Consider the following 15,417-nt stretch of genomic DNA (forward strand, 5'->3'; position numbering starts at 1 on the left):
TACCGTTTCAATGTCATTCTTTTAAGAGTTTAAAAGAATGAGTTTATTAGCATGCTTAGCACACTTTCTCCTGATATTTTTTTAATAAATTTATGTATTTCGTTTTTGGCTGTGTTGGGTCTTCATTGCTTAGCACGGGCTTTCTCTAGTTGCCGTGATCGGAGGCTACTCTTCATTGCAGTGTAAGGGCTTCTCATTGCAGTGTCTTCTCTTGTTGCGGAGCACCAGCTCTAGGTGCACGGGCTTCAGTAGTTGTGGCACTCAAGTTTAGTAGTTGTGGCTCACGGGCTCTAGAGCGCAGGCTCAGCAGTCGTGGCGCGCGGGCTTAGTTGCTCCGTGGCATGTGGGATCTTCCCAGACCAGGGCTTGAACCTATGTCCCCTGCATTGGCAGATGGATTCTTAACTACTACTCCACCAGGGAAGCCCTCTGCTGATATTTTCTTAAGTCACTACAGAAAGACAGAAATTAGGGAGAACCTGCTCTGTATGACCTAGTTTCTTCTCTGAGATGACTGTGGCACTAAAATATACACATGTGAAAGAGCTAGTGTCTCTGTGTCATGGAGTATTGCAGACAAAGTCTTAGCTGATTGTACCTTCTGCACTCAGTTTCCTACAGGTGTTTCAGCAATGGTAAGAGCAAGGAGATGCTAGTATTTAACACTGGGTTGATATCCTTGTTCAGTGTAGGAATTATTAGATTAGTTTCTCAAAATATGCTTGTAAAATTAGGCAGGAGCTAGATGCCAAGTAGATTTGCTCCTTGCCATTTCAGCCTCTGATAATGAGGCTATCTTACAGTATTTCTCTTTGCTGAAAATAAACATAAGTGTTTTTCTTAATGAGTAATTGATGGTCCAGGCTAATGGTTTCAAAATGACAGTTCAATTCCACCTGCTTAAAATCCCTGACATCTATTGAAATAAATGTATGTGAAACAAAGGAGAAAAAAAACCCACTAAATTATTAAATCCAGCAAGTGGGTAAAGGTACTATCAACTGGCTAGAAATATTAATGGATATCTAAAAATACGTTGCAGATTGAATTATATTGTGAGACAAACAAAACTGGTTGGTATCAAAAATAGGTAGGGACAGGAAACTTGGAAACGTGAATAGAACACAGTACCAGAATAGTACCACAAACTTAAGGCAGTAGAGACTTATAGAAATCTTATAGTACGGAGCAGTGTGTGGAGCCTGAACCAAAGGAATGCTACAACGGCATAATTGAGTAGTTATGACAGATCATGTTGTGCACGAAGGCTTTAAAATATTTACTGTCTTGTCCTTAAAAGAATGTTTGCCAATCACATAGAGGATTCAATTCATTTTTATACGTTGACCTTGTACCCTAGAATTTTGCTAAACTTATTAATCAATACTCATGTTTTCTTTCTAGAGCATTTTAGATTTTCTGTGTATGCAGTTATGCTATCTTATAATAATGACAACTTTGCTCTTTGGGTCCCAATCTTTGTACGTCTAATTCTTTCTCTCGTTGTACTGTGTAGTTCTTCCAGTTGAATAGAAGTAGTGATAGTGAATACTCCGGGGAGGATAATTCAGTATTTGGCATATAAGTATAGATTTAGTTTCTTTTTTTTTAGAGATACCTTTTCTCAGAGTAGGAATTTTCTTCTTTCGTTGGTACTTAGCTATAATCATACAGATATATATATATATATATATATACACACACACACACACACACACACACACACATACACACATATACCACATATACGATGTATCTCTAAAACATTGGTTTGTAAAAATTAATGATTTTTTATTAAAAATTACTGCTTAAATATAATACAAGCATTTATGCACAAACATGTATACATACATATGAATATATATGTGGGGTATGTAAAGGATATTTGTGGAAGGATATACAAGAAAACAGATTAGTGTTTATGTCTTTTAAGTGGGATAAAAAATCTTAGAGTAAAACTGATTTTTTTATTCTCTACCCTTTCGTACATGTACGTTATACAGTCTTTTTATTTTTTTCATAAAAGTGATCATAATGAGATAAGTTTTTTAAAAAGTATATTCCACAACATTATATATACCTCATGATTAGAAATATAAATAAATTTCATTTTTACTGAATGTTTTTACTTAACTTCTTACAGATCCCTTAGGATATACCAGGAACTCTAACAGGTGCTTTACACATTGTAACTCATGTTCATATAAAAATATTGAAAAGAAACAAGCCTCAAATACTCAGAATGTCATCCTGCATGTATTGGATTGTGAACAAATTATTTTTTGTTTTCTATACTTTCAAATTAAATTACATTCATTATTAAAATTCATATTAATTAACATTTTAGGAAGTGTTAATTTACTCTTCTACTTAATGTGAATAGACAACAGGCATCTTTCATTTGTGTAGATATTTTATGATTTCTGTTTTCCAGCTAAGAATAATGTGGTGATGTCTTTGCATTGGGGATTTATTTTTAAATTTTGGAGTTTGAAGTCCTCAGATTTTAGGTTCTGTTTAGACTTGATTCGATTATGCTGTTATTTATCATGGTTTTTATCTGTGTGCCTAGGCACCTTTTATTTTTTAGGTCCAATTATCAGAGTTGTTTAGAATCTGTAGAAAGGATTGAGCATTGAGACTGATGCCTTTATGTGGCAGTTTGTTATGTCTCACACCTATGCTTCTCTGGCAACAAAAACAAGATTTATTAAGGAGAGGATATGGAATGGTCATTATAAATACATTTTCACTCAGCGGGAGGCGTGGAGTGGAGTCATTCACTGTGTACTCCAGTCACTAAGTCAGTGTTCTAATCTCATGTCAAAAGGATGCAGCTAAAGAAAATTTGTATAAGCAACTGTCTCATCCACATTGCACAATGTGATTATAGGTATTTTACAAACGTATATATCTATTATGTTTGAAAAAATATTAACCCATTAAAACTAGCTCACCTGTCAGATGTTGATAGTTATGATTTAACAAACATGCTTCTTCAAAAGCTTAGGAAGTGCCATAGAAACTGAGAAGATATAATGGCCACAGGAAATATCTCAAAATATTCCTATTAGTCCTCTGTCCCTTTATTTTACCTGAATGTTTAAAATTATTTATTCTGTGGAAATGCAAATATTGTTCTACCACCTGCTGATATCTGCTTTTCTTTAACCCGATTTGCCGCTGGGTTATTACCACTGTGCTTAACGTGATAATAACCTAGACTCTTTTTTTTGAAGAAAGTGACTTCTATTGCCATTGCTGAAAAAGCTTTTTCCTCTACTGCTTGTCATGTCTTACTGTTGCAAAGCATGTTTCGTTTGATCTTAATTATTGCTTCAGGCAAAACAGGTGGGCTCCCTTCCTTGTTTTGAGCTACAGCAGATCAGGGTTTTGCGATGATGGGTAAACCTGAAGCCTTCGTAAAGCTGAGGGTTTTGTGTGCAAACTTTTCTCATTTTGCACCTGTCATTTTTAATCACGGTTCATCATAGCTACTTCATGTCGTGTAGCCGCATGACCACCAGAATGACGCTTATCATTACAAATAAGAACCCAGTTTGAGTTCTTACCTGCATTTGGAGGGGAGAAGGATGTTTGAGGGAAAACCAAAGAGAAAAACAATTGGTTTTATAACACATTTTAAGGTGTTCCATATATTTTCATTCTTACTTCACTACTTCAGGTCTGACTATACACATATGGATATTTAAATGTATTTCAGAAAGGAACTTTGATAAGTGATAATTGGAAGAATATATAAAGAATGATTGGATGACCAGTAGTGATGGCTGATACGTAATTTGTTAATCTTCTCCATTAAAAAAATAATAAAAATAGGGCTTACCTGGTGGCGCAGTGGTTGAGAGTCCGCCTGCCGATGCAGCGGACGCGGGTTCGTGCCCTGGTCTGGGAAGATCCCACATACCGCGGAGCGGCTGGGCCTGTGAGCCGTGGCCACTGAGCCTGCACATCCGGAGCCTGTGCTCCGCAACGGGAGAGGCCACAACAGTGAGAGGCCCGCGTACCGCAAAAAAAATAAAATAAATAAATAAAATAAAAATAAAGCAAATGGAAATAAAACAAAAAATGACTTAGTTGACTCAATATGATATTTTATATATTGTATATGCATGTATATATCTATGACATATGTATATCACATTGTATATGTATGATGCATGCATATATGTAATTTATATCCAAATTATTTAGGATTCAAAATATTTATTACACTCTTTGATGCAACTCTAATTATATAGAAATATTACCTTGGGTATTATGTGGAACTCATTTAAAACACAACAGAGTAGAAAATTAAATGCACACATACACATATGCAAAAACTGATATCATATGTACTGAACTGTATGTACAAGGGATGGTTCAAGATAGTTGGGCAATGCATAGCTTACTACTTCCATTTAATTCTTTGGGGTTTCCTACATTTTCTGTTATAGATATGTATTACATAAAATGAGGAAAATAAGGTTATTTGACAAAAGATAAATTTAACCTCATACAAATCATTCTGACAAAAGTGAAGATGTGAGGTTAATTCAAACTCCACCGAATCTAGGAAAATAAACGTAAGGCAGTCTTTTTTATAGGGAAGTAATTGACCTGGGCAGTTAGTAGTTTGAAATAACTACACAGGTGAAAGGTGATATTATCAAAATATAGCCCCAAATTATGGGAGACAGATTTGAAACAATTTAGGGGAAAGATATAAAAGAGTCTGGGGCATGAGATACTGTAAAGAAAAGTGATTTAAGTTTTCTTTTTTCTGACATGAATTTTACTTTGGTATCTTAGATGACCTCAAAGAGGAAGCACATAGTAGTTCTAAAAATGCAAGTTCTGAGAGAGGTCTATATAATTTTTAATGATTAGGCAAAATAATAGGAAGAAGGACTTACAAATAAGGAAGTATGTAAGAGAAATTATGTATTTATATCTCCATAATTTTTATTACGTAATCTCCAGGGCATGTACTAACCGTATTGTATAAGTTTATTAAAAATGATGATTTCAGAGACAAAACAATGAGTTGGTATAGCTCATAAATTATTTCTATCTTGAGGCTGCTGAGTAATTATCAACCTCAAAGTTTTGAATTTTTCAACGATCAGAAATCAAGACTTGTAATAATACTAAAATGTAGCTCTAACCCAGAGCTTTCTTAAATCTGTCACTTTCAATTTTTGTATCTAAAGAAATCCACAAAATCATTTTGTGATCATTTAAGTGCATTTTTCAAGTGAATGTTATTCATGTTTGATATTAATAACTTATGCCTGAATGCAGAAATGATGTGGATTGATCCAGTAGATAGTTTCTTGCTGTTCTTTTCATTGTGTATCTTTTGATAATTGTTAGTATGAGGATGAAATATATATATATATCTACTATCTTTATTGGACTATGAGTTTAGAAACTTTGCTGGGATAATCACTGTATTCAATTTTCCTTTGATTTTCTCAGTTCTCTTTGTACCAGCTGTGCTCAGTAAACATGTGTTAAATTGAAAAAATAAAAAGAGAATCATTTATTTAGAATACAAATTTACAAATATCTGCATTCACCTTAACAAAGCAATGATTCTATGTATAAGACCCAGTGACTGCAAAAAGTAGTTAATGGTTTTAAATATTCACATTACATAGTTTCTGCATGGAATTGCTCACACACCAGATTCTGTGTCACTGAGAGCATTGAGAACACCAAATGCAATTAAAAATAAACCACCTGATGTTGCAGTCGAATTGCCACTAGACATAGCGCTTAAGCAATTTTAGAAATGTAGGTGTGCGTGTATAATGATGCCCCCTTAGAACTCTTTTTAGATGTTATCCAGTGTGAATATAAAGCCACAACATCCCATAGGTAGAGAGCAGACTTTTTCTTTTTCTTTTTTTCAATTTAAATTTTATTTTCAAATTACCTTTTTTTTGTGGCATTATACAGAATAGTATTGACAATTTATGAAGCTGTCTATAGCTTAACTTATGCAATAACTTCTGTTCTGTATGAAATTCCTGCTTTCTCTATGGATTTCTTTTTCCAGATAGGATTGGAATGAGCTTTAAATAGGAAAATTATACTCTAAGGATACAATTAAAGTCAATTTCATCTGAGAAATGGGCAGTGTTTTTTAAGTTAAAATACAGTAAAGCATCATGTATGTTATTTCACTTGAAATAATTCATCTAATACACTTTATTTCTTCATCATTACTACCTCTGTTTTCACCTTTAGGAACACTTAATTCTCCATCTTCTTGTGTCTTTACAGATGAATATTTACTTTGTCAAGGTTTATAGTTGCTTATAGTTGGAGGCTTAGTTTGGAACCAGTTATGCTAGAAATAAACATTCTATCTCATATGAAAATTTTAGAGGTGAAGCTTTTACATAGTTTCTAATTAGTGATATCTGGATAATAAAACAAAAGAGGATGTGAAATGAATATGTCCTTTTTAATTTTTAAGACTACTGTATTTGGGGTTGTAGTGATGACATTGATATTTATTTACTATTCCTACTCAAAAACAAGAAAAGGATTATAGCTTTTATCTAGTATAATTTGTAATAGTATATATTTTTTAGATGTCTTTGCTATTTTTTAATGGATAGGAGATTAAGTTGTATTGTGAGAGTATATGGGCTTTCAGATTCAAATATATCATGGTTAAAGTTCCATTTATGTTAATTACAATGTGTATATTCTTCAAATTACTTAAACTTCCTAAGCTTTCATCTCATTTTACAAGTAGAAGTAATGATTGTTAGTTCAGATTTTGTTGTTAAGATTAAATGAGTAGGGCTTCCCTGGTGGCGCAGTGGTTGAGAGTCCGCTTGCCGATGCAGGGGACACGGGTTCGTGCCCCGGTCTGGGAAGATCCCACATGCCGCGGAACGGCTGGGCCCGTGAGCCATGGCCACTGAGCCTGCACGTCCGGAGCCTGTGCTCTGCAATGGGAGAGACCACAACAGTGAGAGGCCCGCGTACCGCAAAAAAAAAAAAAAAAAAGATTAAATGGAAGTGAAAGTGTCTGGTAGATTTGCTGGTAAAGATGGCACTGATTCTTTATAGTTTTTATCTTTGTATTGTGACAAATCAAGTTATTTTGTAAATCGGATAATAATTTTGCATAGGTAGATCGATCACAATTGCAGGAATGACTTATTTCCATTTTTGATTAGTCTTCATTTGCAGTGGCTGAAAATTGTTTTTATTTTTAAACATAACATAATTCCCTTGCAATAGCTATTCACATTGCTGATCAACTTGTTAAATATCTTTAAAAAGTCATTGAGAAGAGTCAGTGGAGCTCCAGAGATGTAAAATTAAACAGTGATTCCTTTTGTATATTGTAATGCAGTGGAAATCAGTGGGAAGGTGAATTGTTGATAGTGTAATTGTTATTAGATGCATATACTTTATGCTTATACATACTTTCCCTGATTCTATCTGATATTATTCAGTAAAAGCACTGGCACACATCTGAGGAATCTAAGACACAAAGTTTAAGTAGGCCTAGAATTACATAATGTCAGAGCCAGAACTTGGAGAGAGATAGGGAGCCTAGATTACAGTTTTGCCATTTCTGTATGGGCCAGGATCCATGGTAAGGGATATTTGAAACTGTGGGTTACATGGAGAAGCACTAAGGATAAAACAATGCATTTGGATAAACTGATAGACGATTAATATTTTAAATACCTAAGACATATGTGTGCAAAATGAATTTAGAGGTTAGGTGATGTGACTGCTACCGCTTGAAAAATAAGCTCTCTCTTTCCTGATATTAAAATCTATAGGACCAGTCTCCTCTTAGTGCCAGTAGCAAAACAAATAACACTGTCCATGCTATGTCCATTTCTTGTTTCCTCAGAAGTACTTCTCATGGGTGGTAATTACATATTTAGATCAGACAATATTTTTTTAGTTTGTTTTGGGGTTAAGTTACTCTAAAGTTTGTTCAGTTACCCCAAGGTTTATTTCCTTCCAATTCATCTCCTATGAAAAGAATACACATTTTATATATACTATGACTAAAAATTTATATAGAAAAGCAACAGAAGAGAACCAACATTATATTTTTACCAACTTTTTTTTTTTTTTTTTTTTAAGCTCTGGAAGAGAGGAGGTGAATAATAAATAGATGCACTGAACTTGAGGGAAAGGTGTATTTCTGTGTTAAAGATTGAAATGGAAGTTGCAAACATAATTCAGGTTTACTGCACACATGTAGCAAATTTTTAAGGAACAAAACGTTTATTACATCAAGGACAGCACGAGACAATGGTTTTAAGGGCTTTAATAATAACCGTGAAAAATCTTCACCATGATATATTAGCTGTGACATGTCTTACAAAGTGTCACGTAGAACTTGCTGAATTGTATCACTGAAGGCTGCAATCCTTAGAACAGTGTTCTTCAAATGTAGGTCGTTGTGTTCGTTTGTATAATCAGAAGTAGTCAGAGAGCTTTTATGATGCTCAAACAAACAAAAAAAATGAAAACCATATTATTAATTCATTTTAAGATATAGCTCATAATAGTTACAGCATAAGTGACCCTCTTATCCAAATGTCAGTTAATAAAGAGTGAACCTTGAAAAGTCTGGGAGTTCAGTTGTTTATAATAATATATTTGATACGAAGAAGTGTGTTACTTAAAATACTGCTTGGTGTTACATTTTATCTATTCTGGACAGTAGTGTGGTTTGAACAAATGAGGGTAATAACGATATAGCATTGTAGTAGCGGAAGTAGTAGAAATAAAAGCCAACATTTACTGTGCTTTTCATATGTGTCAGTTAAAAACATTTAATGTTGACCTTAAATATGTCTGTGAAAGACAGGGTAAGATTTTGGAGAGAATAGAAGCACGCAGAGATTTGTTGCTGAACTGCAGCTTCTTTTTCTAAAGGAAGTTACCACTTTTCTCAATACTGGCAAGTGACTAAGAATTTTGAGCTTTGTCTGGGCAAAGGTCATTGTCGCAGGGCAAGTAATAGGTCTGACAGAACTACAGTTACTATATTAAAGATTTGCAGGGCCTCTAATGTACTTATCATTTTCTTAAAAGTTATTCACTGAAATATGAAGTTATATTAGAAGGAAGCTAAGAATTATAAGCAGGATATATGAAAAGGATAACAGCATTTAAAAAAATATTCTTCCACTGCCAAGGACCCTGAGATTGTAGTTCAGGACCTACTGGGAAAGGAGGAAGACTTTCCATTGAACATATCAAGCTTTCTGTTTAAAGAATGTGCTTTTTTTTTTTTTTTTGGTTCCACATATAAGTGAGATTATACAGTATTTATCTTTTTCTCACTTATTTCACTTAGCATAATGCCCTCAAGTTTCATGCATGTTGTCACAAATGGCAGGATTTCCTGCGTTCTCATGGCTGAGTAATATTCCATATGCACACATAATGTGTGTGTGTGTATAATTTATCAATTCACCCATTGATAGACACTTAGGTTGTTTCCATGTGTAAAGAAACAGGGAGTACAATGGTGGTTGCCAGGGGCTGGGAAGTGGGGTAAATAGGGAGATGTTGGTCAAAGGGTACAAACTTCCAGCTATAAGATGAATAAGTTCTGGAGATCTTATATTCAGTGTGATATAGTTAACAACACTGTATTATATATTTGAAATTTGCTAAGAGAGTAGATCTTAAATGTTCTTACCACACACACACACACACACACACACACACACACACACACAAATGTAATTATGTGAGGTGAGGCCTTAACTAACTATATCATGGTAACCATTTCACAATATTTTTTGTACCAAATCATCACGTTGTACTCCTAAAACTTACAGAATCTTATATGTCAATTATATCTCAGAAAATCTGGAAGTAAAAAGAACACAGGAGGTTTGATTTGCATTTCTCTAATAATTAGTGATGTTGAGAATATTTTCATGTGCTTTTTGGCTATCTGTATGTCTTCTTTGGAGAAATGTCTATTTAGGTCTTCTGCCCATTTTTGGATTGGTTTGTTTGTTTTTTAGTTATTGAGCTGCATGAGCTGCTTGTAAATTTTGGAAATTAATCCTTTCTCAGTTGCTTCACTTGCAAATATTTTCCCCCATTCTGAGGATTGTATTTTGGTCTTGTTTATGGTTTCCTTTGCTGTGCAAAAGCTTTGAACTTTCATTAGGTCCCATTTGTTTATTTTTGTTTTTATTTCTATTTCTCTAGGAGGTGGGTCAAAAAGGATCATGCTGTGATTTATGTTATAGAGTGTTCTGTCTATGTTTTCCTCTAAGAGTTTCATAGTTTCTGGCCTTACATTTAGGTCTTTAATCCATTTTGAGTTTATTTTTGTGTACGGTGTTAGGGAGTGATCTAATCTCATACTTTTACATGTACCTGTCCAGTTTTCCAGGCACCACTTATTGAAGAGGCTGTCCTTTCTCCACTGTACATTCCAGCCTCCTTTATCATAGATAAGGTGACCATATGTACATGGGTTTATCTCTGGACTTCCTATCCTGTTTCATTGATATATCTGTTTTTGTGCCAGTACCATACTGTCTTGATTACTGTAGCTTTGTACTATAGTCTGAAGTCAGGGAGCCTGATTCCTCCAGCTCCATTTTTCGTTCTCAAGATTGCTTTCGCTTTTCGGGGTCTTTTGTGTTTCCATACAAATTGTGAAATTTTTTGTTCTAGTTCTGTAAAAAATGCCATCGGTAGTCTGATAGGGATTGCATTAAATCTGTAGAATGCCTTGAGTAGTATAGTCATTTTCACAATGTTGATTCTTCCAATCCAAGAACATGGTATATCTCTCCATCTATCTGTATCATCTTTAATTTCTTTCATCAGGGTCTTATAATTTTCTGCATACAGGTCTTTTGTCTCCTTAGGTAGGTTTATTCCTAGATATTATATTCTTTTTGTTGCAATGGAAAAAGGGAGTGTTTTCTTGATTTCACTTTCAGATTTTTCATCATTAGTGTATAGGAATGCCAGAGATTTCTGTACATGAATTTTGTATCCTGCTACTTTACCAAATTCATTGATTAGCTCTAGTAGTTTTCTGGTAGCATCTTTAGGATTCTCTATGTATCCTGCATCTGCAAACAGTGACAGCTTTACTTACTCTTTTCCGATTTGGATTCCTTTTATTTCCTTTTCTTCTCTGATTGCTGTGGCTAAAACTTCCAAAACTATGTTGAATAAGAGTGGTGAGAGTGGGCAACCTTGTCTTGTTCCTGATCTTAGTGGAAATGCTTTCAGTTTTTCACCATTGAGAATGATGTTGGCTGTGGGTTTGTCATATATGGCCTTTATTTTGTTGAGGAAAGTTCCCTCTATGCCTACTTTCTGGAGAGTTTTTATCATAAGTGGGTGTTGAATTTTGTCGAAAGCTTTCTCTGCATCTATTGAGATGACCATATGGTTTTTCTCCTTTAATTTGTTAATATGGTGTATCACATTGATTGATTTGCATATATTGAAGAATCCTTGCATTCCTGGAATAAACCCCACTTGATCATGGTGTATGATCCTCTTAATGTGCTGTTGGATCCTGTTTGCTAGTATTTTGTTGATTTTTGCATCTATGTTCATCAGCGATATTGGCCTGTAGTTTTCTTTCTTTGTGACATCCTTGTCTGGTTTTGGTATCAGGGTGATGGTGGCCTCGTAGAATGAGTTTGGGAGTGTTCCTCCCTCTGCTATATTTTGGAAGAGTTTGAGAAGGATAGGTGTTAGCTCTTCTCTAAATGTTTGATAGAATTCACCTGTGAAGCCATCTGGTCCTGGGCTTTTGTTTGTTGGAAGATTTTTAATCACAGTTTCAATTTCAATGCTTGTGATTGGTCTGTTCATATTTTCTATTTCTTCCTGATTCAGTCTTGGCAGGTTGTGCATTTCTAAGAATTTGTCCATTTCTTCCAGGTTGTCCATTTTATTGGCATAGAGTTGCTTGTAGTAATCTCTCACGATCTTTTGTATTTCTGCAGTGTCAGTTGTTACTTCTCCTTTTTCGTTTCTAGTTCTATTGATTTGAGTCTTCTCCCTCTGTTTCTTGATGAGTCTGGCTAATGGTTTATCAATTTTGTTTATCTTCTCAGAGAACCAGCTTTTAGTTTTATTCATCTTTGCTATCATTTACTTCATTTATTTTTCATTTGTTTCTGATCTGATCTTTATGATTTCTTTCCTTCTGCTAACTTTGGGGTTTTTTGTTCTTCTTTCGCTAATTGCTTTAGATGCAAGGTTAGGTTCTTTATTCGAGATGTTTCCTGTTTCTTAAGGTAGGATTGTATTGCTATAAACTTCCCTCTTAGAACTGCTTTTGCTGCATCCCATAGGTTTGGGTCATTGTGTCTCCATTGTCATTTGTTTCTAGGTATTTTTTTATTTCCTCTTTGATTTCTTCAGTGATCACTGCGTTATTAAGTAGTGCATTGTTTAGCCTCTATGTGTTTGTATTTTTTACAGATCTTTTCCTGTAATTGATATCTAGTCTCATAGCATTGTGGTAGGAAAAAATACTTGGTACAATTTCAATTTTCTTAAATTTACCAAGGCTTGATTTGTGACCCAAGATATGATCTATCCTGGAGACTGTTCCATGAGCACTTGAGAAAAATGTGTATTCTGTTGTTTTTGGATGGAATGTCCTATAAGTATCACTTAAGTCCATCCTGTTTAATGTATCATTTAAAGCTTGTGTTTCCTTATTTATTTTCATTTTGGATGATCTGTCCATTGGTGAAAGTGGGGTGTTAAAGTCTCCTACTATGAATGTGTTACTGTTGATTTCCCCTTTTATGGCTGTATTTGCCTTATGTATTGAGGTGCTCCTATGTAGGGTGCATATATATTAACAACTGTTATATCTTCTTCTTGGATTTATCTTTGATCATTATGTAGTGTCCTTTGTTTCTTGTAATAGTCTTTATTTTAAAGTCTATTTTGTCTGATACGAGTATTGCTACTTCAGCTTTCTTTTGGTTTCCATTTTCATGGAATACCTTTTTCCATCCCCTCACTTTCAGTCTGTATGTGGCTCTAGGTCTGAAGTGGGTCTCTTATAGACATCATATATATGGGTCTTGTTTTTGTATCCATTCAGCCAGTCTGTGTCTTCTGCTGGGAGCATTTAATCCATTTACATTTAAGGTAATTATTGATATGTATGTTCCTATTCCCATTTTCTTAATTGTTTTGGGTTCGTTATTGTAGGTCTTTTCCTTCTTTTGTGTTTCTTGCCTAGAAAAGATCCTTTAGCATTTGTTGTAAAGCTGGTTTGGTGGTGCTGAACTCTGTCAGCTTTTGCATGTCTGTAATGGTTTTATTTCTCCATCAAATCTGAATGAGATCCTTGCTGGGTAATCTTGCTTGTAGGTTTTTCTCCTTCATCACTTTAAATATGTCCTGCCAGTCCCTTCTGCCTTGCAGAGTTTCTGCTGAAAGATCAGCTGTTAACCTTATGGGGATTCCCTTGTGTGTTATTTGTTGTTTTTCCCTTGCTGCTTTTAATATGTTTTCTTTGTATTTACTTTTTGACAGTTTGATTAATATGTCTCTTGGCGTGTTCGTCCTTGGATTTATCCTGTATGGGACTCTCTGTGCTTCCTGGACTTGATTAACTATTTCCTTTCCCATATTAGGGAAGTTTTCAACTATAATCTCTTCAAATATTTTCTCAGTCCCTTTCTTTTTCTCTTCTTCTTCTGGAGCCCCTATAATTCGAATGTTGGTGTGTTTAGTGTCATCCCAGAGGTCTCTGAGACAGTCCTCAGTTCTTTTCATTCTTTTTTCTGCTCTGCAGTAGTTATTTCCACTATTTTATCTTCCAGGTCACTTATCCGTTCTTCTGCCTCAGTTATTCTGCTATTGATCCCTTGTAGAGTTTTTTTTTTTTTTTTTTGCTGTATGCGGGCCTCTCACTGCTGTGGCCTCTCCCGTTGCGGAGCACAGGCTCCAGACGCGCAGGCTCAGCAGTCATGGTTCACGGGCCCAGCCGCTCCGCAGCATGTGGGATCTTCCCGGACCGGGGCACGAACCCGTGTCCCCTGCATCGGCAGGCGGACTCCCAACCACTTTGCCACCAGGGAAGCCCCCGTTCTAGCGTATTTTTAATTGTATTTATTGTGTTGTTCATCGTTGCTGGTTTCATCTTTAGTTCTTCTAGGTCCTTGTTAAATGTTTCTTGCATTTTGTCTATTATATTTCCAAGATTTTGGATCATCTTTACTATCATTATTCTGAATTCTTTTTCGGGTAGACGGCCTATTACCTCTTCATTTGTTAGGTCTGGTGGGTTTTTATCGTGCTCCTTCATCTGCTGTGTTTTTCTGTCTTCTCATTTTGCTTATCTTACTGTGTTTGGGGTCTCCTTTTTGCAGGCTGCTGGTTCGTAGTTCCCGTTGTTTTCTGGTGTCTGTCCCCAGTGGCTAAGGTTGGTTCAGTGGGTTGTGTAGGCTTCGTGGTGGAGGGGACTAGTGCCTGTGTTCTGGTGGATGAGGCTGGATCTTGTCTTTCTAGTGGGCAGGTCCACGTTTTGTGGTATGTTTTGGGGTGTCTGTGGACTTAGGATTTTAGGCAGCCTCTCGGATAATGGGTGGGGTTGTGTTCCTGTCTTCCTAGTTGTTTGGCATAGGGTGTCCAGCACTGTAGCTTGCTGGTCGTTGAATGAAGCTGGGTGCTGGTGTTGAGATGGAGATCTCTGGGAGATTTTTGCCGTTTGATGTTGCATGGAGCTGGGAGGTCTCTTGTGGACCAGTGTCCTAAAGTTGGCTCTCCCACCTCAGAGGCACAGCACTGACTCCTGGCTCCAGCACCAAGAGCATTTCATCCACATGGCTCAGAATAAAAGGGAGAAAAAGTAGAAAGAAAGAAAGAAAGAAAGAGGATAAAAGAAAATAAAGTAAGATATAATTAAAATAAAAAATAATTATTAAGTAAAAAAAATTTTTTTTAAAGTAAAAAACAGAAAACAGACGGATAGAGCCCTAGGACAAATGGTGAAAGCAAAGCTATACAGACAAAATCTCACACAGAAGCATACCCATATATTCACCAAAAGTCGAAAAGGGGAAAAAATAATAAATCTTGCTCTCAAGGTTCACCTCCTCAGTTTGGGATGATTCGTTGTCTATTCAGGTATTCCACAGATGCAGGGTACATCAAGTTGATTTTAGAGATTTAATTCCCTGCTCCTGAGGCTTCTGGGAAAGATTTCCCTTTGTCTTCTTTGTTTGCACAGCTCCCTGGGCTCAGCTTTGGATTTGGCCCCACCTCTGCGTGTAGGTCGCTGGAGGGCGTCTCTTCTTCGCTCAGACAGGATGGTGTTAAAGGAGCAGCTGATTCGGGGGCTCTGGCTCACTCAGGCCGGGGGGAGGGAGGGGCACAATGCGTGGCGAG

The sequence above is a fragment of the Phocoena phocoena genome, chromosome 6 (genome assembly GCF_963924675.1).
Source record: "Phocoena phocoena chromosome 6, mPhoPho1.1, whole genome shotgun sequence".
Lineage (NCBI taxonomy): Eukaryota > Metazoa > Chordata > Mammalia > Artiodactyla > Phocoenidae > Phocoena > Phocoena phocoena.